At 35.9% G+C, this 23110-nt stretch overlaps 1 long non-coding RNA gene across 1 annotated transcript; it reads left to right on the top strand.

Moving 5' to 3' along the window:
• Positions 1-766: 766 nt before the first annotated feature.
• LOC111809437 lies at positions 767-22895 on the top strand. Its single transcript, XR_002817229.1, has 8 exons — positions 767-1449; positions 1998-2127; positions 2261-2326; positions 2417-2483; positions 3099-3193; positions 3633-3724; positions 21599-21658; positions 22715-22895. It is a non-coding gene; the product is annotated as an uncharacterized LOC111809437 (long non-coding RNA).
• The last annotated feature ends 215 nt before the right edge of the window (positions 22896-23110 follow it).

Here is a 23110-nt window from a genome sequence, read left to right as displayed (position 1 = left end):
CAAAATGAAACGAGCAAGGAAAATAAGGAAAATTAATTTTCTAAGCTCCTCTTTTCCGCCGTAATTAAATACTTGACTCCTTTAAAAACAAATTAAACAAATTAAATACTTAGGTCTTGAACCTTCCAAATGTGCCATTTATAAAATGCCCTTTTCATTTCTATAAATTCTTTAAAAATAAACTCTTTCACTTAAGTTGTACCATTTATAATATTCACATAATTTGTATAAATTTTGAAATAAATTATTAAGTCGGAACCGTTTTCATGTAAGATTCTAAAAAAAATTCTTAAAAAATAAACAAACTAATTCCAAGAATTACCTAAGATTTGATGCATATCTTTTAAATATCTATGAAATGACCAAACGTTTATCTACAATCAAATATATTATAGCTTTAAGTGATTTTTACGTTAATTGTACATCAATGGTCGATAGGAATAGTTTGATTATTTTTATTGGTAAGAGCTTATATGACAAACCATTAGATAACCTAGTTCAATTAATTAATATATTAAAAAAACGATGAAGAAAGATAATCAAGAGAATTTGGAACTTATAGCCACGTCATTGGTGTCCATTGGATGGGCCTTAAACTAAAGTGGGCCCATTTTTCTTTCTTTTATTTTCCTTTTGGGCCCTCTTCAGTCACTGCCACGCGGCAGATTAAACCGGATGGTTCCGCACCAACACTAAATAAGAAAAATAAAAATGAAAATAAAAAGGGTTTTGTGAGTTCGGAAATATAACCTTCAACTTCAACCTTTGCATCGTCGAGAGTTTTCCACGGTCAAAGTCAAACGGTCTTCAGAGCCGTTACCCGCCCTTAGCTGGCGTCAAGCGGTCTTCAGAGCCGTTGCCCGGCCTCCGCGCATTCACACTCGTTATATATATCCCCCCGCACTCGCATTCTCTTCTTCAGCACACTCTCACACTAGTATCCGAGTGTTCCATCAACGGCCTCTTCCCTTTTGAGTGTTCGTTGCGGAAACCAAAAGCTAGGTCTACCAGGCAATCGGAGGAAGAGAGAGCACAAGCGAAAGGAGTAGAGTGTTCGTTATATATATCCCCCCGCACTCGCATTCTCTTCTTCAGCACACTCTCACACTAGTATCCGAGTAATCCATCAATGGCCTCTTCCCTTTTGAGTGTTCGTTGCCGAAACCAAACGCTAGGTCTACCAGGCAATCGGAGGAAGAGAGAGCACAAGCGAAAGGAGTAGAGTGTTCGTTATATATATCCCCCCGCACTCGCATTCTCTTCTTCAGCACACTCTCACACTAGTATCCGAGTAATCCATCAATGGCCTCTTCCCTTTTGAGTGTTCGTTGCCGAAACCAAACGCTAGGTCTACCAGGCAATCGGAGGAAGAGAGAGCACAAGCGAAAGGAGTAGAGAGAGCACAAGCGAAAGGAGTTTCTCGCATCGTCTCGGTGGTGAAAAATAGAGGTGAAGTAACCTTATTTCAGTCTCTTAGTTTTATGGGTACTTTGGTCTTGCCAATTCTGTTCTGGGTTTGAAATTTTGAGGGCACAGCCGGCTATTCCGATTTATGGGTTTATTTGAAAACTTCTCAGAGGTTTTTCCGATCTAGGGGTTCACTGGAGAACTTCAGAGGTTAATCAAAGGATTGTTCTTTCTTTTCTTGTTTCTGCTTGTGATCGACACCTTTTGTATTTTTCGTGGCTTCGATTACGGAGGATGATGGGTTTATTGGAAAACTTCAGAGGCTTTTCCGATTTAGGGGTTCACTGGAGAACTTCAGAGGTTAATCGAAGGATTGTTCTTTCTTTTCTTGTTTCTGCCTGTTATCGACACATTTTGTATTTTTCGTGGCTTCGATTACGGAGGATTAGGGCGTTTTTAGTAGGTTCATTGCTCCCATGGTAACGTGATTATTATCTTGGACTTCTCGTTTCATTCTCCGTCATCTTCTATCTCTTCTCTATGTGAGGAGCCAGGGGACAAACCTGATATTCAAATTTATGTGTTGGCAGAAGAGAGGAAGACGACGAACTCTTATGTCATTGAGATTCGTGCCGATAACGGAGAGCGGAAGAACGAAGCAGTTGCTCTCGATGAAGTGATTACTTGGGCAAAAGAAAAGCAGTTCGTCCTGTCACTGAGGTCGGTGGGATTTTCAAACTAGTTATATTTTATGATCGATCAAGTTCGTTGGGTTGAATAATTTTGCTTTTCAACTGCTGGAGTTTTTGAGAATGAATCTTTTGGTTCTAAATTTGCTCTTATTAACCTCTAGGTCATGACGATAAACGATATAGAGATATACACTGCCTGGATAACAATCAGTTTGTTGAAATAGAAGGTACTTTAACCATTTATTTGTCTAACTTAATGATTTATTTGTATTGAAGATCAATACATAATTATTTTTTTAATTGATTATATCATGCAGGACGGTACGATTCATGTAAAGTTTGTTGCAAACAGTTAGGGTGCATGAAATATCACCACACAATACGGTAAGCCATTGTTTTTACTAAACTTTTATTAAATTGATGAAATTAACTAGAGGGTATGGTTGGGTGCTCGTATACTGCATTAATCCATGGTCAATTGGCCTTTGAATTCAAAGAGGGTTCAATAAGTACTTGAGAAATGTTGTCCTTGATAACATTGTAGAAAACCCACTGAATATTGAAAACCAAGAACAACTCTTCTAGTCTTCTACCATTTTAAAGATGAAAAAGAGCTCTTTCAGTTTCTAGCTCGTCCAACAATCCTTTCGGTATAAAACAAGCTTTTGCCACACTCGAAATTTGTTAGTTTGTTTTTGATATAACTTGAACTATATATTTACTATTTTATCAGTGCAAAGGGAGTTTCGAGAGCTTCCACCTCTCCTCTATGCTCAACTGAGCTACAATTTAGCAAAAAAAAAAAAAAAAAAAAAAAAAAAAAAAAAAAANCGCTTCTACGAAGCAGCCTTAATATTATTACCCTTTAACAAACTCCCACAAACAATCATGACTAACATCATGTATACACTTGGGTGAATTAACCCTGCAAAATGAAGGACAAATGTTGTTCTATTTTCTAATAAGTTTACGAGTTACAACTGACATTTTCTTTTACAGGTAGAAGAAAGAATTTGGTCAGCTGAAGAGGAAAAGGCAGGGTCTAAGAAAGCCTTTGGTCTGCTGAAGAGGAAAAGGCAGGGTCTAAAAAAGATGTAAGCTTCTGATGTGGTTGCTTAAGAAGATTTTGTGTCTTACAAGCTTGCTTCATTAGAAATTATTATATGGCTGCAAGTCCCCTGACAAGGTGCAAAAATGTTTGAAAGGGATTTGGCAATTGAATCACACTACAAAATTATTCATGATAAACCATGTTGGACTATTTTATGCATATGCAATAAAACACAAATTTTCAAAGTTGATATTTGGTGCTTATTTAACCCGAGCACGAAAGCTATGGATTAGCCTACCAAATTTGGATCTTGTAAATATTATTTAAAATTATATTCTATTCACACAATTTTGACAAACTAGAATTAGTTCTACTTTTGGGTCAAATTTTAACACAAAATGGTTATGTTCACTTTCTATTACTCATAGTTCCTTTGCAAATGCAAAAGATTTTGGTGAGTAACTATGTTATGAAAATTTCAGATGGAAAATGGAGGGCATAGATAGAGATAATAAAGTTGAGGTCATTCGACGAGGAATCCAACTCCGGTTGCTACTTTAAACACTCAAATCACGTAAGAAATTTTCTATTTGACGTCATGAACTACCATATATGCGGCTTAGTTCTTACCGAAATTACATCTTTAGCAATGTTGTGGTCCCGATAAGGTTAGGTTCCTATATTTAACTTTTATTATCTCTTTCTTCTTCTTCTTATTATTATTTTTTTTTTATGTTCCTTGTGTTTTTGTTTAAAGAGTAAATGATTAAACTACAATAAATGTAATGAATGTTAAAGAAAAAAGAAAAGCCCAATTTACCTAAAAGATGCTCCAATCAAACAAAATAAGACTAAAAGGGTAATTACAAAAAATTGCACATGCCCTCGTATACAAAGGTATGATCAAATAAGGCTACACCTCACCCCAAGCTTTTCCCATCCCTTCAAGAATCGTAATGTTTCTTTCAACCAAAGAAAATCCCTTTCAATATCCGAAAAACGATGAAAAATAAGCTCTTTCACCATGGAACTACAACCCGTAGATTGGGCAAGACCATAGGAGAGATAGATCTAGTTGATATCTTTACTCAAAGTGGAGAAAGATATCTCTACTCAAAGTGGAAAAAATCCACTAGTGTGTGGTAAATGGAGGACGGCATGTTTGAATAGACAATTGGAAAGCAAAGAATTGTGTAGGAATCAAGGAGTAAGGATCAGAAAAAGAGGTTTGTGAAAACAAGGGAAACACTAGAATAACAGAACTAAGAACCAAAGAATAAATCCTAAGGACCTAAGTTTTTCGAACCAGAATAAAAACATGACAAGAAATGAGTATGGTACCCTAACATCTACCAAAGACACGATTAGTAGCTGTCAAGTAGGCTATTTATTGAGTCTTTGTACTCATTCTAGTTCTTGCATGTTTATCACATGTGACCAGAAGGAGTTGATCAAGGATAGAAGCGGTCCTAGAGCAGGTGCCATAGAGAACCACATCGAGTTTTCAACTCTTGAATGTTTTAAGTTGTTTTGTTTATTGGGCCCAATGTATTTAAACTCATAAAATTTATTTTGAAGAAAATGTATTTTATGTTTTTGTTTTAAACGCGAATTTTTTTACTTTTTGTCTTTCCAAATTTTTACATAGTCGCGACTTTGAAATTTTGGTCGTGACAGAGTGGTATCAAAGTAAATGTTCTCTATGGCCCCGCTCGAGAGACGCTCCGCCATGACCATGTATGAATACTTTCAAGACTTTCAGATAAGAATGCCTAAGGATTTTGGGAGCTAGGTTAACTTTAGGGTTGTTGCACCAAGGTGGAAGAACTAAGACTATAGACCGTCAGAAACAGTCTTTACAAGGCCAAGTGTAGTTACGAGGGTTAAGGAACCATAAGAGAACCCACCAATAAGACTGGTACAAAAAGGAACAGTTGATTATGTCAAAGTTAGTTGGGCACAAGGAAGAAAATATGGTCCAAGAGAGAAGGAAACACAAGGATGACCAAGAAAAACATGTAATCTCTATAAATCATGTTAAGAAGACTATTGAGAAGAAGGAATGTCGTAATAAGTAGATGACCTCATGGCATTAGTTGAGGACAAAAGGCCCTGAACAAGCTCATCCAAGGACCCTCAAGGAACTTAGAAGGACATAACTAAGACCAAGTACTCCCCAAGTCATGGAAAGAACGATGAACTTTTGGGGAGAATTTGTAAGAGCTCAAGTTGGATTATTATACTCGAGTAAGTTTAAGAAGCACAAGAAAGGTTTAAGAGATCCAAAGAAAGGAAGGAAAATAAGTTTGGATACGAGAATTGTGGGTTAAAGTATGAGATTGGGTTCCCAACGTTTTGATAATGGACAATCTATCGATTATTTTTTAGTTTAATTGTTATGTATGATAGGATGGATGAGAAGGGTATTAATTGAGGACAAAAGGCCACAAGGGCAAATTATAAGGACATAATGGAGAAGGACAAACCCAACCAAGGATCCTCATTATAAGGACATAACTAAGACCAAGTACTCCCCCAAGTCATGGTAAAAAGGGTGAACTTTTGGGGAGAATTTGTAAGAGCTCAAGTTGGATTATTATACTCGAGTAAGTTTAAGAAGCACAAGAAAGGTTTAAGAGATCCAAAGAAAGGAAGAAAAATAAGTTTGGATACGAGAATTGTGGGTTAAAGTATGNCAAATTTATTTTAGTTCAATTGTTATGTATGAAAGGGCGGATGAATGGTATTAGTTGAGGACAAAAGGCCCTATAAGGACATGATGGAGAAGGACAAACCCATCCAAGGACCCTCAAGTAACTTATAAGTAACTTATAAGGAAATAACTAAGACCAAGTACTCCCCCAATTCATGGTAAAAATGGTGAACTGGATTATTCTACTCGAGTAAGTTTATGAAGGACAAGAAAGGTTTAAGAGATCCAAAGAAACGACCAAAAATAAGTTTGGATACGAGAATGGTGGATTAAAGTATGAGATTGGGCTCCCAACGTTTTGATAATGGACCATCTATTGAATTTTTTTTAGTTCAATTGTTATGTATGAAACAATAGATGAATGGTATTAGTTGAGGACAAAATGCCAAAAGGGCAAATTATAAGGACATGATGGAGAAGGACAAACCCATCCAAGGATCCTCAAGGAACTTAGAAGGACATAACTAAGACTAAGTACTCCCCCGAGTCATGGTAAGAACTGTGAGCTTTTGGGGAGAGTTCGTAAGAGCTCAAGTTGGATTAAGATACTCGAATAAGTTTAAGGTGCCCAGAAAAGGTTTAAACGATCCAAAGAAAGGAAGTAAGTTTTGTATAAGATTGAGCTCTCAACATTTTGATAATGGACACCATTTCGAGCTTTTTTTAGTTTAATTGTTATGTAGGAAAGGACGTTCGAATGGTATTAGTTGAGGACAAAAGGCCACAAGGGCAAATTGTAAGGACATGATGGAGAAGGATAAACCTATCCAAGGACCCTCAAGTTAACTTATAAGGACATAACTAAGACCAAGTACTCCCCCAAGTCATGGTAAAAATGGTGAACTGGATTATTCTACTCGAGTAAGTTTATGAAGGACAAGAAAGGTTTAAGAGATCCAAAGAAACGACCAAAAATAAGTTTGGATACGAGAATGGTGGATTAAAGTATGAGATTGGGCTCCCAACGTTTTGATAATGGACCATCTATTGAATTTTTTTTAGTTCAATTGTTATGTATGAAACAATAGATGAATGGTATTAGTTGAGGACAAAATGCCAAAAGGGCAAATTATAAGGACATGATGGAGAAGGACAAACCCATCCAAGGATCCTCAAGGAACTTAGAAGGACATAACTAAGACTAAGTACTCCCCCGAGTCATGGTAAGAACTGTGAGCTTTTGGGGAGAGTTCGTAAGAGCTCAAGTTGGATTAAGATACTCGAATAAGTTTAAGGTGCCCAGAAAAGGTTTAAACGATCCAAAGAAAGGAAGTAAGTTTTGTATAAGATTGAGCTCTCAACATTTTGATAATGGACACCATTTCGAGCTTTTTTTAGTTTAATTGTTATGTAGGAAAGGACGTTCGAATGGTATTAGTTGAGGACAAAAGGCCACAAGGGCAAATTGTAAGGACATGATGGAGAAGGATAAACCTATCCAAGGACCCTCAAGTTAACTTATAAGGACATAACTAAGACCAAGTACTCCCCCAAGTCATGGTAAAAACGGTGAACTTTTGTGGAGAATTTGTAAGAGCTCAAGTTGGATTATTATACTCGAGTAAGTTTAAGAATCATAAGAAAGGTTTAAGAGATCCAAAGATAGGATGAAAAATAAATTTGGATACGACGTTTTGATAATGGACAATCTATCGAATTTATTTTAGTTTAATTGTTATGTATGAAAGGACGGATGAATGGTATTAGTTGAGGGCAAAAGGCCACAAGGGCAAATTATAAGGACATGATGGAGAAGGACAAACCCATCCAAGAACCCTTAAGTAACTTTTAAGGACATAACTAAGACCATGTACTCCCAAATCAGGGTAAAAACGGTGAACTTTTTTTGGGGAAAGTTTGTGAGAGCAAAAGTTGGATTATTTATTATACTTGAGTAAGTTTGAGGTGCCCAACAAAGGTTTAAGAGATCCAAAGAAAGGAAGAAAAATAAGTTTGTTATAAGATTGAGCAATCAACATTTTGATAATGGACACTATGTCGAACCTTTTTTAGTTTAATTGTTATGTATGAGAGGACAGACGAATGATATTAGAGGACAAAAGGCCACAAGGGCAAATTGTAATGACATGATGGAGAAGGATAGATAAACCCATCCAAGGACCCTCAAGTAACATATATGGACATAACTAAGACCAAGTACTCCCCAAGTCATGGTAAAAAGGGTGAACTTTTGGGGAGAATTTGTAAGAGCTCAAGTTGGATTATTATACTCGAGTAAGTTTAAGAAGCACAAGAAAGGTTTAAGAGATCCAAAGAAAGGAAGAAAAATAAGTTTGGATACGAGAATTGTGGGTTAAAAAGTATGAGATTGGGCTCCCAACATTTTGATAATGGATAATCTATCGATTTTATTTTTAGTTTAATTGTTATGTATGAAAGGACGGATGAATGGTATTAGTTGAGGACAATAAGGCCACCAGGGCAAATTATAAGGAAATGATGGATAAGGACAAACCCATCCAAGGACCCTCAAGTAACTTATAAGGACATAACTAAGACCATGTACTCCCCCAATTCATGGTAAAAACGGTGAACTTTTTGGGGAGAGTTTGTAAGAGCTCAAGTTGGATTATTATACTCGAGTAAGTTTGAGGTAAGTTTGAGGTGCCCAACAAAGGTTTAAGAGATCCAAAGAAATGAAGAAAAATAAGTTTTGTATAAGATTGAGCTCTCAACATTTTGATAATGGACACCATTTCGAGCTTTTTTTAGTTTAATTGTTATGTAGGAAAGGACGTTCGAATGGTATTAGTTGAGGACAAAAGGCCACAAGGGAAAATTGTAAGGACATGATGGAGAAGGATAAACCCGTCCAAGGACTCTCAAGTAACTTATAAGGACATAACTAAGACCAAGTACTCCCCCAAGTCATGGTAAAAAGGGTGAACTTTTGGGGAGAATTTGTAAGAGCTCAAGTTGGATTATTATACTCGAGTAAGTTTAAGAATCATAAGAAAGGTTTAAGTGATCCAAAGAAAGGAAGAAAAAGAAGTTTGGATACGAGAATTGTGGGTTAAAGTATGAGATTGGGCTCCCAACGTTTTGATAATGGACAATCTATCAAATTTATTTTAGTTCAATTGTTATGTATGAAAGGGCGGATGAATGGTATTAGTTGAGGACAAAAGGCCACAAGGGCAAATTATAAGGACATGATGGAGAAGGACAAACTCATCCAAGGACCCTCAAGGAACTTAGAAGGACATAACTAAGACTAAGTACTCCCACGAGTCATGGTAAGAACCGTGAGCTTTTGGGGAGTGTTTGTAAGAGCTCAAAGTGGATAAAGATTCTCGAATAAGTTGAAGGTGCCCAAGAAAGGTTTAAGAGATCCAAAGAAAGGAAGAAAAACAGGTTTGGTATAAGATTGAGCTATCAACATTTTGATAATGGACACTATTTCGAACTTTTTTCAGTTTAATTGTTATGTATGAAAGGGCGGATGAATGGTATTAGTTGCGGACAAAAGGCCACAAGGGCAAATGATTAGGAAATGATGGAGAAGGACAAACCCATCCAAGGACCCTCAAGGAACTTAGAAGGACATAACTAAGACCAAGTACTCTCCTAATTTATGGTAAAAACGGTGAACTTTTTTTAGGAGAGTTTGTAAGAGCTTAAGTTGGATTATTATACTCGAGTAAGTTTGCGGTGCCTAACAAAGGTTTAAGAGATCCCAAGAAAGGAAGGAAAATAAGTTTGGTATAAGATTGAGCTCTCAACATTTTGATAATGGACACCATTTCGAGCTTTTTTTAGTTTAATTGTTATGTGGGAAAGGACGTTCGAATGGTATTAGTTGAGGACAAAAGGCCACAAGGGCAAATTGTAAGGACATGATGGAGAAGGATAAACCCGTCCAAGGACTCTCAAGTAACTTATAAGGACATAACTAAGACCAAGTACTCCCCCAAGTCATGGTAAAAAGGGTGAACTTTTGGGGAGAATTTGTAAGAGCTCAAGTTGTTTTGTTATACTCGAGTAAGCTTAAGAAGCACAAGAAAGGTTTAAGAGATCTAGAAAGGAAGAAAAATAAGTTTGGATACGAGAATTGTGGGTTAAAGTATGAGATTGGGCTCCCAACGTTTTGATAATGGACAATCTATCGAATTTATTTTAGTTTAATTGTTATGTATGAAAGTCCGGTTGAATGGTATTAGTTGAGGACAAAAAGGCTACAAGGTTAAATTATAAGGAAATGATGGTTTAGGACAAACCCATCCAAGGGCCCTCAAGTAACTTATAAGGACAAAACTCAGGCCAAGTACTCCACCGAGGTAAGACCGGTGAACTTTTGGGGAGAATTTGTATGAGGTCAAGTTGGATTAAGATACTCGAATAAGTTTAAGGTGCCCAAGAAAGGTTTAAGAGATCCAAAGAAAGGAAGAAAAATAAGTTTGGTATGAGATTGGTCTCTCAACAGTTTGATAATGGACACTATTGAGATTGATTTCCCAACAATTAGATAACGGAGAATCTATAATTTTTTTTTTAGTTTAATTGTTATGTATGAAAAGACGAATGAATGGTATTAGTTGAGGACAAAAGGCCACAAGGGCAAATTNACGAGTCATGGTAAGAACCGTGAGCTTTTGGGGAGTGTTTGTAAGAGCTCAAAGTGGATAAAGATTCTCGAATAAGTTGAAGGTGCCCAAGAAAGGTTTAAGAGATCCAAAGAAAGGAAGAAAAATAAGTTTGGTATGAGATTGGTCTCTCAACAGTTTGATAATGGACACTATTGAGATTGATTTCCCAACAATTAGATAACGGAGAATCTATAATTTTTTTTTTAGTTTAATTGTTATGTATGAAAAGACGAATGAATGGTATTAGTTGAGGACAAAAGGCCACAAGGGCAAATTATAAGGACATAATGGAGAAGGACAAACCCATCCAAGGACCCTCAAGGAACTTAAAAGGACAGAACTAAGACCAAGTACTCCCCCGTGTCATGGTAAGAACGGTTAACTTTTGAGGAGAATTTGTAAGAGTTCAAGTCTGATTTAGATACTCGAATAAGGTTAAGGTGTCCAAGAAAGGTTTAAGAGATCCAAAGAAAGGAAGAAAAATAAGTTTGGTATAAGATTGAGCTATCAACATTTTGATAATGGACACTATTTCGAACTTTTTTCAGTTTAATTGTTATGTATGAAAGGGCGGATGAATGGTATTAGTTGCGGACAAAAGGCCACAAGGGCAAATGATTAGGAAATGATGGAGAAGGACAAACCCATCCAAGGACCCTCAAGGAACTTAAAAGGACAGAACTAAGACCAAGTACTCCCCCGTGTCATGGTAAGAACGGTTAACTTTTGAGGAGAATTTGTAAGAGTTCAAGTCTGATTTAGATACTCGAATAAGGTTAAGGTGTCCAAGAAAGGTTTAAGAGATCCAAAGAAAGGAAGAAAAATAAGTTTGGATACGAGAATTGTGGGTTGAAGTATGAGATTGGGCTTTCAACATTTTGATAACGGACAATCTATCAAAAATTTTTTAGTTTAATTGTTATGTATGAAAAGATGTATGAATGGTATTACTTGAGGACAAAAGGCTAAAAGGGCAAATTATAAGGACACGATGGAGAAGGACAAACCCATCCAAGTATCCTCAAGTAATTTAGAAGGACATTACAAATACCAAGTAGTCCCCCGACTCATGCTAAGAACGGTGTACTTTTGGGAGAATTTGTAAGAAGATCAAGTTGGATTAAGATAGTCGAGTAAGTTTCAGGTACTCAAGAAAGGTTTAAGAGATCCGAAGAAAGGATGAAAAATGAATTTGGTATGAGATTGGTCTCTCAACATTTTGATAATGGACAATGTTTCGAATTTTTTTTAGTTTAATTGTTATGTATGAAAGGACGGATGAATGCTATTAGTTGAGAACAAAAGGCCACAAGGGCAAATTGGACATTATAGAGAAGGACAAATCCATCCAAGGACCCTCAAGGAACTTAGAAGGACATAACTAAGACCAAGTACTCCCCCAAGTCATGAAAATAATGGTGAACTTTTTGGGAGAATTAGTAAGAGTTCAAGTTGGATTAAGATACTCGGGTAACTTTAAGGTGCCCAAGAAAGGTTTAAGAGATCCAAAAGAATGAAGAAAAATAAATTTGGATACGAGAATTGTGGGTTTATGTATGAGATTGAGCTCCCAACGTTTTGATAATGGACAATCTTTCGAATTTTTTTTAGTTTAATTGTTATGTATGAATGGTATTAGTTGTGGACAAAAGGCCACAAGGGCAAGTTATAAGGACATGATGGAGAAGGACAAACCCATCCAAGGACCCTCAAGTAACTTTTATGGACATAACTAAGACCATGTACTTTTCGAAGTCATGGTAAGAACGGTGAACGTTTGGGGGGAATTTTTAAGAGCTCAAGTTGGATTAAGATACTTGGGTAAGTTTACGGTGGCCAAGAAAGGTTTAAGAGATCCAAAGAAAGGAAGAAAAATAAGTTTGGATACGAGAATGGTGGGTTAAAGTATGAAATTGGGCTCTCAACATTTTGATAATGGACCATCTATCAAATTTTTTTAGTTTAATTGTTATGTATGAAAAGACGGTTGAATGGTATTAGTTGAGGACAAAAGGCCACAAGGGCAAATTATAAGGACATGATGGAGAAAGACAAACCCATCCAAGTACCCTTAAGTAACTTAGACGGACATAACTAAGGCCAAGTACTCCCCCGAGTCATGGTAAGAACGGTGTACTTTTTTGAGAATTTGTAAGAGCTCAAGTTGGATTAAGATACTCGGGTAAGTTTAAGGTGCCCAAGAAAGGTTTAAGAGATCCAAAGAAAGGAAGAAAAATAAATTTGGATACGAGAATGGTGGGTTGAAGTATGAGATTTGGCTCCCAACATATTGGTAATGGACAATCTTTCGAATTTTTTTAGTTTAATTGTTATGTATGAAAGGACGGATGAATGGTATTAGTTGAGGACAAAAGGCCACAAGGGCAAATTATAAGGACATGATGGAGAAAGACAAACCCATCCAATGACCTCAAGGAACTTAGAAGGACATAACTAAGACCAAGTACTCCCCCGAGTCACGGTAAGAAAGTGAACTTTTGGGGAGAATTTGTAAGAGCTCAAGTTGGATTAAGATACTCGAATAAGTTTAAGGTGCCCAAGAAAGGTTTAAGAGATCCAAAGAAAGGAAGAAAAATAAGTTTGGATATGAGAATGGTGGGTTAAAGTACGAAATTGGGCTCTCAACAATTTGATAATGGACAATCTATTAAATTTTTTATCGAATTTTTTTAATTTAATTGTTATGTATGAAATGACTTATGAATGGTATTAGTTGAGGACAAAAGGCCACAAGGGCAAATTATAAGGACATGATGGAGAAAGACAAACCCATCCAAGGACCTTCAAGGAACTTAGAAGAACATAACTAAGACCGAGTACTCCCCCAAGTCATGGTAATAAAGGGTAACTTTTGGGGAGAATCTGTAAGAGCTCAAGTTGGATTAAGATACTCGGGTAAGTTTGCTCAAGAAAGGTTTAAGAGATCCAAAGAAAGGAAGAAAAATAAGTTTGGATACGAGAATGGTGGGTTAAAGTATGAAATTGGGCTCTCAACAATTTGATAATGGACAATCTATTAAATTTTTTATGAAATTTTTTTAGTTTAATTGTTAGGGATGAAAAGACAGATGAATGGTATTAGTTGAGGACAAAAGGCCACAAGGGCAAATTATAAGGACATGATGGAGCAGGACAAACCCATCCAAGGACCCTCAAGTAACTTTTATGGACATAACTAAGACCATGTACTCCCCTTAGTCATGGTACGAGTGGTGAACTTATGGGGAGAGTTGATAAGAGTTCATGTTGAATTAAGATACTCGAATAAGTTTAAGGTGCCCAAGAAAGGTTTAAGAGATCCAAAGAAAGGAAGAAAAATAAGTTTGGTATAAGATTGAGCTCTCAACATTTTGATAATGGACACTATTTCGAACCTTTTTTAGTTTAATTGTTATGTATGAAAGGACGAACAAATGGTATTAGTTGAGAACAAAAGGCCACAAGGACAAATTGTAAGGACATGATGGAGAATGATAAACTCATGCAAGGACCCTCAAGTAACTTAAAAGGACATAACTAAGACTAAATACTCCCCCAAGTCATGGTAAAAACGGTGAACTTTTGGGGAAGTTTGTAAGAGCTCAAGTTGAATTAAGATACTCGAGTAAGTTTAAGAAGCACACGAAAGGTTTAAGAGATAGAAAGAAATGAAGAAAATAAGTTTGGATACGAGAATTGTGGGTTAAGGTATGAGATTGGGCTCCCAACATTTTGGTAATGGACCATCTTTCGAATTATTTTAGTTTAATTGTTAAGGTATGAAAGGACATATGAATGGTATTAGTTGAGGACTAAAGGCCACAAGGGCAAATTATAAGTATACGACGGAGATGGACAAACCCAACCAAGGACCCTCAAGGAACTTAGAAGGACATAACTAAGACCATGTACTCCCCTGAGTCATGGTAAGAGTGTGAACTTTTGAGGAGAATTTGTAAGAGCTGAAGTTGGATTAAGATACTCGAATAAGTTTAAGGTGCCCAAGAAAGGTTTAAGAGATCCATGATGGACATGATGGAGAAGGACAAACCCATCCAAGGACCCTCAAGGAACTTAGGACATAACTAAGACCAAGTACTCCTCCAAGTCATGGTAAAAACGGTTTACTTTTGGGGAGAATTTGTAAGAGCTCAAGTTGGATTAAGATACTTGAGTAAGTTTAAGAAGCACAAGAAAAGTTTAAGAGATCCAAAGAAAGGAAGAAAAATAAGTTTGGATACGAGAATTGTGGGTTAAAGTATGAGATTGAGCTCCCAACATTTTGATAATGGACAATCTATAAATTTTCTTTTGACTTTAATTGTTATGTATGAAAAGACGGATGAATGGTATTAGTTGAGGACAAAAGGCCACAAGGGCAAATTATAAGGACACGATGGAGAAGTACAAACCCATCCAAGGACCTTCAAGGAACTTAGAAGGGCATAACTAAGAAGACTAAGTACTCTCCAAAGTTGTGGTAAGAATGGTGAACTTTTGGAGAGAACTTGTAAGAGTTCAAGTTGGATTAAGATACTCGGTAAATTTAAGGTGCTCAAGAAAGGTTGAAGAGATCCAAAGAAAGGAAGAAAATAAGTTTGGTATGAGAGAGCTCCCAACATTTTGATATTGGACAACCTTTCGAACATTTTTTTGTTTAATTCTTATGTATGAATGGTATTAGTTGAGGACAAAAGGCCACAAGGGAAAATTATAAGGACACGATGGAGAAGGACAAACCCATCCAAGGACCCTCAAAGAACTTAGAAGGACATAACTAAGACCAAGTACTCCCCTAAGTCGTGGTAAAAACGGTGAACTTTTGGGGAGAATTTGTAAGAGATCAAGTTGGATTAAGATACTCGGGTAAATTTAAGGTGCCCAAGAAAGGTTTAAGAGATCCAAAGTAAGGAAGAAAAATAAGTTTGGATATGAGAATTGTGGGTTAAAGTATGATATTGGGCTCCCAACATTTTGATAATAGACAATCTATCGAATATTTTTTTAGTTTAATTGTTATGTATGCAAGGACTATGAATGGTATTAGTTGAGGACAAAAGGCCACAATTGCAAATTGATAGGACATGATGGAGAAGGACAAACCCATCCAAGGACTTTCAAGGAACTTAGAAGGACATAACTAAGACTAAGTACTCCCCCTAGTCATGGTAAGAATGGTGAACTTTTGGGGAGAATTTGTTAGATCTCTACTTGAATTAAGATACTTGAGTAAGTTTAAGGTGCCCACGAAAAGTTTAAGAGATCCAAAGAACGGAAGAACAATAAGTTTGGTATGAGATTGGGCTCCTAACATTTTGATAGTGGACAATCTTTCAAACTTTTTAGTTTAATTGTTATGTATGAAAGGGCGGATGAATGGTATTAGTTGAGGACAAAAGGCCACAAGGGTAAATTGTATAGACATGATGGAGAACGACAAACCCATCCAAGAACCCTCAAGGAACTTAGAAGGACATAACTAAGACAAAGTACTCCCCCAAGTCATGGTAAGACGGGAAAGTTTTAGGGAGAATTTGTAATAGCTCAAGTTGGATTAAGATACTCGGGTTTGCAAGGCATAAGTTAAGGACAAAAGGCCAGTAAGATTAAGATACTTGGGTAAGTTTAAGACGCTCAAGAAAGGCTTAAGGGATCCAACGAAACGAGGGAGGATAAGTTTGGATAAGCCTTGTACAGAAAGGAACAAGGGACGCCTCGAAGATACAACCTTAAAGGAACAATGTTGATTATGTCAAAGCTTGTTGGGTACAAAGAAAGAAATATGCTCCAATATATAAGGTAACAAAAGGATGACCAAGAAAAACTTGTAATCTCAACAAAGGATGTTAGGATGACAGTCAAGAAGAACAAATGCCTGAATAAGTACATAACCTCAAGGCATAAGTTAAGGCCAAAAGGCTACAAGGGGACACAAGGGCAAATTATAAGGACACGATGGAGAAAGACAAACCCATCCGAGGACCCTCAAGAAACTTAGGATGTCATAACTAAGACTAAGTACTCCCCAAGGCATGGTAAGAAACATGAGCTTTTGTGGAGATTTTGTTAGAGCGCCAGTAAGATTAAGATACTTGGGTAAGTTTAAGGCGCCCAAGAAAGGTTTAAGGGATCCAAAGAAAGAAAGTTGGATAAGTTTGGATAAGCCTAGTACGAAAAGGAACAAGAGAAGCCTTGAAGATACCATCTTAAAGGAACTAGGTTGATTATGTCAAAGCTTGTTGGGTACCCGAAAGGAAATATGCTCTAAGATATAAGGAAACAAAAGGATGACCAAGAAAGACTTGTAATCATAACAAAGGATGTTGCAATGACAGTCAAGAAGAATAAATGCCAAAATAAGTACATAACTTCAAGGCATAAGTTAAGGACAAGAGGCCACAAGGGGCGGACTGGACGAAGAAGGACAAACCCATCCAAGGACCCTCCAGAAACTTAGGAGGACATAACTAAGACTAAGTACTCCCGAAAGGCATGGTAAGAACAATGAACTTTTGGGAAGATTTTGTTAGATCCCAAGTTAGATTAAGATACTTGGGTAAGTTTAAGATGCCCAAGAAAGGTTTAAGGGATCCAAAGAAAGGAAGGAAGATAAGTTTGGATAAGCCTTGTACAAAAAGGAACCTGAGAAGTCTCAAAGATACAACCTTAAAAGGAAAGGCTGTTTATGTCAAAGCTGGTTGGGTACAAGGAAGGAAATATGCTCCAAGATATAAGGAAACAAAAGGACGACCAACAAAAGATGCAATCTCAACAAAAGATGTTACGATGACTATGAAAAAGAACAAGTGCCGGAATAAGTACATAACCTCAAGGCATAAGTTAAGGACAAAAGGCCAAAGGGGCCAGGATATCAAATTAATAAGGACATGACGAAGAAGGACAAACTCATTCAAGGACCCTCGAGAAACTTAGGAGGACATAACTAAGATTACGTACTCCCCCAAGGCATGGTAAGAACAATGAACTTTTGTGAAGATTTTGTTAGAGCCCAAGTAAGATTAAGATACTTGGGTTAGTTTAAGACGCCCAAGAAAGGTTTAAAGGATCCAAAGAAAGGAAGTAAGATAAGTTTAGACAAGCCTTGTTTAAAAAGGAACAAAAGAAGCCTCGAAGATACAACCTTAAATGAACAATGTTGATTATGTCAAAGCTTGTTGTTTCCAAGGAAAGAAATATGCTCCAAGATATAAGGAAACAAAAGGATGACTAAGAAAGACTTGTAATCTCTACAAAGGATGTTATGGTAGAAAGTCAAGAAGAACAAATGCCGGAATAAGTACAAAGCTCAAGGCATAAGTTAAGGACAAAAGGCCACAAGAGGCCACGGGGGCAAATTATAAGGACATGACGAAGAAAGACAAACCCATCCAAGGACCCTTGAGAAACTAGGACATTACTAAGACTAAGTATTCCCCCAGGCAGGATAAGAACAATGAACTTTTTGGAACATTTTGTTAGAGCCCAAATAAGATTAAGATACTTGGGTAAGTTTAAGACACCCAAGAAAGGCTTAAGGGATCCAAAGAAAGGAAGGAGGATAAGTTTGGATAAGCCTTGTACAAAAATGAACAAGAGAAGCCTCGAAGATACAATCGTAAAAGAACAAGGTTGATTATGTCAAAGCTTGTTGGGTACAAGGAAGGAAATTTGCTCCAAGATATAAGGAAACAAAAGGATGACCAAGAAAGACTTGTAATCTCAATAAAGGATGTTACAATGACAATCAAGACGAACAAATGCCGGAATAAGTACATAACCTCATGGCATAAGTTAAGGACAAAAGGCCACAAGGGGCCACGAGGGAAAATTATAAGGACTTAACGGAGAAGGACAAACCCATCCAAGGACCCTCAAGAAGTTTAGGAGGACATAACTAAGAGTAAGTACTCATCCAAGGCATGGTAAGAACAATGAACTTTTGGGGAGATTTTGTTAGAGCCCAAGTAAGATTAAGATACTTGGGTAAGTTTAAGACGCCCAATAAAGGTTTAAGGGATCCAAAGAATGAAAGGAAGATAAGTTTGGATACGTGAATTGTGGGTTGAAGTATGAGATTGAGCTCCCAACGTTTTGAATTATTTCTTCTCATTCTTTGCAACAAAAATAATTATTGAGGTAGTATTGTCTAATAAGGTTTTATTCGGGATGAGAGAATAAAGTGTTATGAAAAATAGGGTACTTCATTGAACGGTCTATGGGTTTTCTTGAAGAACTAAATAAGATGATATCCTTACTTAAAGTAAAAAAATCCATTTGGTGTGGTAAATGGAGGACTATATGTTCGAATAAACAATTGAAAAACGAAAAATTGTTGGAATCAAGGAATGAGTTTTTCATGTCATAAGTACGAAAGAATTTGAATCAAGGACAATTGAAAAGCAAAGAAGGGTAGGAATAAAGGAATAAAGAATCACAAAAAGAGGTTTGTGAAATTTTAAAGAAAGGAAACCTTAGAATAAAAGAATTTGTTTAATTTGTGCTATGGAAAAGTTTTGTTTTTGGATATAAGCTAGATAATGGATAATCTTTTGTATTCTTTTAGTATAATGGTTATGTATGAAAGGACGGTAGAAAGGTAAGTTTGGATGCAAGAAGTATGGTTTGAAGTGTGAGATTGGACTTCAACTTTTGAAGTGCAAGTTAGATAACGACTTTTCGATTTTTTTGAATTTAGATACGAGAATTTTGGGTTAACGTATGAGATTGGACTCCCAACTTTTTGATAATGGACAATCTTTTGATTTTTGTAAGTTCAATGGTCTTATATGAAAAGACGGAAGAAAGATAAGTTTGGATACAAGAATTTTGGTTTAAAGTTTAAGCAACTTCAATTTTTTATGGATGATTTTTTTGCCATAATTTGGATAAAAAATAACGTTTGAGGTTGTATAGTCTATTAAGGTTTAATTTGGACAAGTGAATAAAGTATTATAATGATGAAATAAGGTACTTTTTAGAACGGTATATTGATTTCCTTGAAGAATTCAACGTGATGATGAATAAATTATTATGATGACGAAATAAGATGCTTTCTTAAAATGGTCTATAAGATTCCAAGAAGAATTAAATGAGATTCCAAGTGAATAAAGTATTACAATGATGAAATAAGGTATTTTTTAGAACGGTCTATTGATTTCCTTGAAGAATTATGAATAAATTATTATGATGACGAAATAAGGTGCTTTCTTAAAATGGTCTATAAAATTTCAAGAAGAATTAAATGAGATGATATGCTTATTTAAAGGAGGGTAAAGATCCAATTAGTGCGGTAAATATAGAAGAATATAGGTTCGAATAGACAACTTGAAAAGCGAAAATTGTTACCAATTTTGGNTTTATATGAAAAGACGGAAGAAAGATAAATTCGGATACAGGAATTTTGGTTTAAAGTTTAAGATTGGACTTCAATTTTTTATGGATGATTTTTTTGCCATAATTTGGATAAAAAATAACGTTTGAGGTTGTATAGTCTATTAAGGTTTAATTTGGACAAGTGAATAAAGTATTATAATGATGAAATAAGGTACTTTTTAGAACGGTATATTGATTTCCTTGAAGAATTCAACGTGATGATGAATAAATTATTATGATGACGAAATAAGATGCTTTCTTAAAATGGTCTATAAGATTCCAAGAAGAATTAAATGAGATTCCAAGTGAATAAAGTATTACAATGATGAAATAAGGTATTTTTTAGAACGGTCTATTGNTATAAGGTACTTTTTAGAACAGTCTATTGGTTTCCTTGAAGAATTCAACGTGATGATGAATAAATTATTATGACGACGAAATAAGGTGCTTTCTTAAAACGGTTTATAAGATTCTAAGAAGAATTAAATGAGATGATATGCTTATTTAAGGAGGGTAAATATCCATTTAGTATGGTAAATAGAGGAATATATGTTCGAATAGACAATTTGGAAAACGAAGAATGGTTGGAATCAAGGAATAAGATGTCATTTGCCATAAGAAGTATGAAAGAATTTGAATTAAGGTCAATTGGGAAGGGATGAATTGTTTCAATCGAGGAATATGAGATCACAGATAGAGGTTTGTGAAATTTTAAAGGAAGGAAGCACACGCTCAATTATTGCAATTATGCTAAACGGGTGCTAAAGAAAAGTTCAATTGTTTTTAGTCTATAAGTTAGATAAAGGATAATCTTTTGGATTTTTTGAGTTTGATAGTTATGTAGGTAAGGAAGGAAGACACTCTTTTGAAGTTTTTAAGTTTAATAGTTATGTCTGAAAGGACGGAAGAAAGTTAAATTTGGATACAAGTTTTGGTTTAATACACGTAAGGATATCCAAGTTTTGGTTTAATACACGTAAGGAAGGAAGAAAGATAATTTTATACATTAGAATAGATGGATGTCACTCGAGGGTTGTCGTCTTGTCCATTTGCATGTCGGCTATCCCACTTGGGACCTAACTAAACCAAACAAACCATGACAAATCTCCACCGCACATGTTGAACCCAAAAAAAATAAAGAAGAAAAGATATATTTAATATTCTTAATAGNTGATTTCCTTGAAGAATTATGAATAAATTATTATGATGACGAAATAAGGTGCTTTCTTAAAATGGTCTATAAAATTTCAAGAAGAATTAAATGAGATGATATGCTTATTTAAAGGAGGGTAAAGATCCAATTAGTGCGGTAAATATAGAAGAATATAGGTTCGAATAGACAACTTGAAAAGCGAAAATTGTTACCAATTTTGGTTGCCGCCTTGTCTATTTGCATGTCGGCTATCCCACCTGGGACCTAACTTCACCAAACAAACCATGACAAATCTCCGGCGCACATGTTGAACCCAAAAAAAAATAAAGAAGAAAAGATATATTTAATATTCTTAATAGATTGTCAGCACATTTTGGTTTTAACTGCTTCAGCTGTTTTAGCCTGCACATTGAATTATCTATGTTCTTGGAGATGTTCATTCCCTTTATTTCTCTGTTTACTTCAGAAAAATCCAAACATCGTTCCCTCCCTTTTAACATTTGCACTAAATGATGCTGTAACCTACGACAGGGCCAGACTAAAATTCTTCCTCTCTTTGAATTTGCATACTGTGCTTGATTTTTCTGCATTCAATTTTTGTAGGCTACTGAAATTGGAGGGCCATATGGATCCATCAATGATGATTCTCGAACAGGTTTCAAGGTATTACATTATTTGTTTTGAATCATTAACCTTCTACACTTTTTAGTTCCGAAATTATTTTCAGCCATCATAGGGTACTGTTCAGCTTAAATAAGTAGTTCCTAGGTAACCAAAAGCATGCAATCAATCTGATCTTGTCAAGAGTNCAGCTGTTTTAGCCTGCACATTGAATTATCTATGTTCTTATAATCAAACACTTGAGGAGATGTTCATTCCCTTTATTTCTCTGTTTACTTCAGAAAAATTCAAACATCGTTCCCTCCCTTTTTTTAACATTTGCACTAAATGATGCTGTAACTTACGACAGGGCCAGACTAAAATTCTTATTTTAGTCATCATAGGGTACTGTTCAGCTTAAATAAGTAGTTCTTAGGTAACCAAAAGCATGCAATCAATCTGATCTTGTCAAGAGTTATTAGAGTGAATAAGTTATTCAGAAAGAATGTTTATTACCAACAGAAGATTGTGCTAACTCCATTGAAGGGCATGTTTAAGTCATCACCATAAGTTAGATTACTTAATTGCAAATATGATTTGTTGTGGACACCTTGAAATCTGATAAACCCCCATTACCAGGGAGGGTGGTGTATACACGCAACAGACTTAGAATGGGTTGGGAAAGGTTGGTTATATAGATTTTGTTTTCGTTGGGTAGGATACTTTTATTGCATATCATTTTGGTATTGTCTGAGAGAATTGGGAGAGGGAAGTAAGATGTTCACAAGGCGAGGTTGAGACAGAGAAGCCTTCTTTGTCCCTATCTCCGCCACCTATTTCATTTTCCATTCCTACGAGATTTTTCATTTGTTTTTGTAGCCAAAACACACACATATATATTTTTCAATGTGTTGAAAATACATTTATATTACACGGGGCAGGGATCGGGATGAGGATGAGAAGTATAAATAATTCCATCACTAGTCCCACTTATCTAACGGGAAAAAATGTTTTCCACTCTCTCCCACATTCTCCGTCTAAACAGGGAATCTCCTTATTCGAAGCATATCTCTACAGGTAAANATTTTCCACTCTCTCCCCCATTCTCCGTCAAAACAGGGAATCTCCTCATTCGAAGCATATCTCTAAAGGTAAAATGGACATCTCTCTAAAACAGGGAATCTCCTTATTCGAAGCATATCTCTACAGGTAAAATGGACATCTCTCGAGATAAGGTAGATGACTCTTTTATCTTCCTTGTTACATTGCTAGAATAAAGTTGGACCAGTTGGTAAGTGTTNGCTCTTTTATCTTCCTTGTTGTTACATTGCTAGAATAAAGTTGGACCAGTTGGTAAGTGTTAAAGAATAGACGTAGATGACTCTTTTATTAAACTTGTGGTATATTGTTGAATATTTTAAAGAATATGTTGAAGAATATTCAAGAGAATATGGTTTTTGTCGCATCCAAATGGTAGGAAGAGATAGTAGTGGAAGCCAACAGCAACTATAGAGA

Source organism: Cucurbita pepo, chromosome LG01 (genome assembly GCF_002806865.2).
Source record: "Cucurbita pepo subsp. pepo cultivar mu-cu-16 chromosome LG01, ASM280686v2, whole genome shotgun sequence".
Lineage (NCBI taxonomy): Eukaryota > Viridiplantae > Streptophyta > Magnoliopsida > Cucurbitales > Cucurbitaceae > Cucurbita > Cucurbita pepo.
This window is presented reverse-complemented; position numbering and strand designations above follow the sequence as displayed.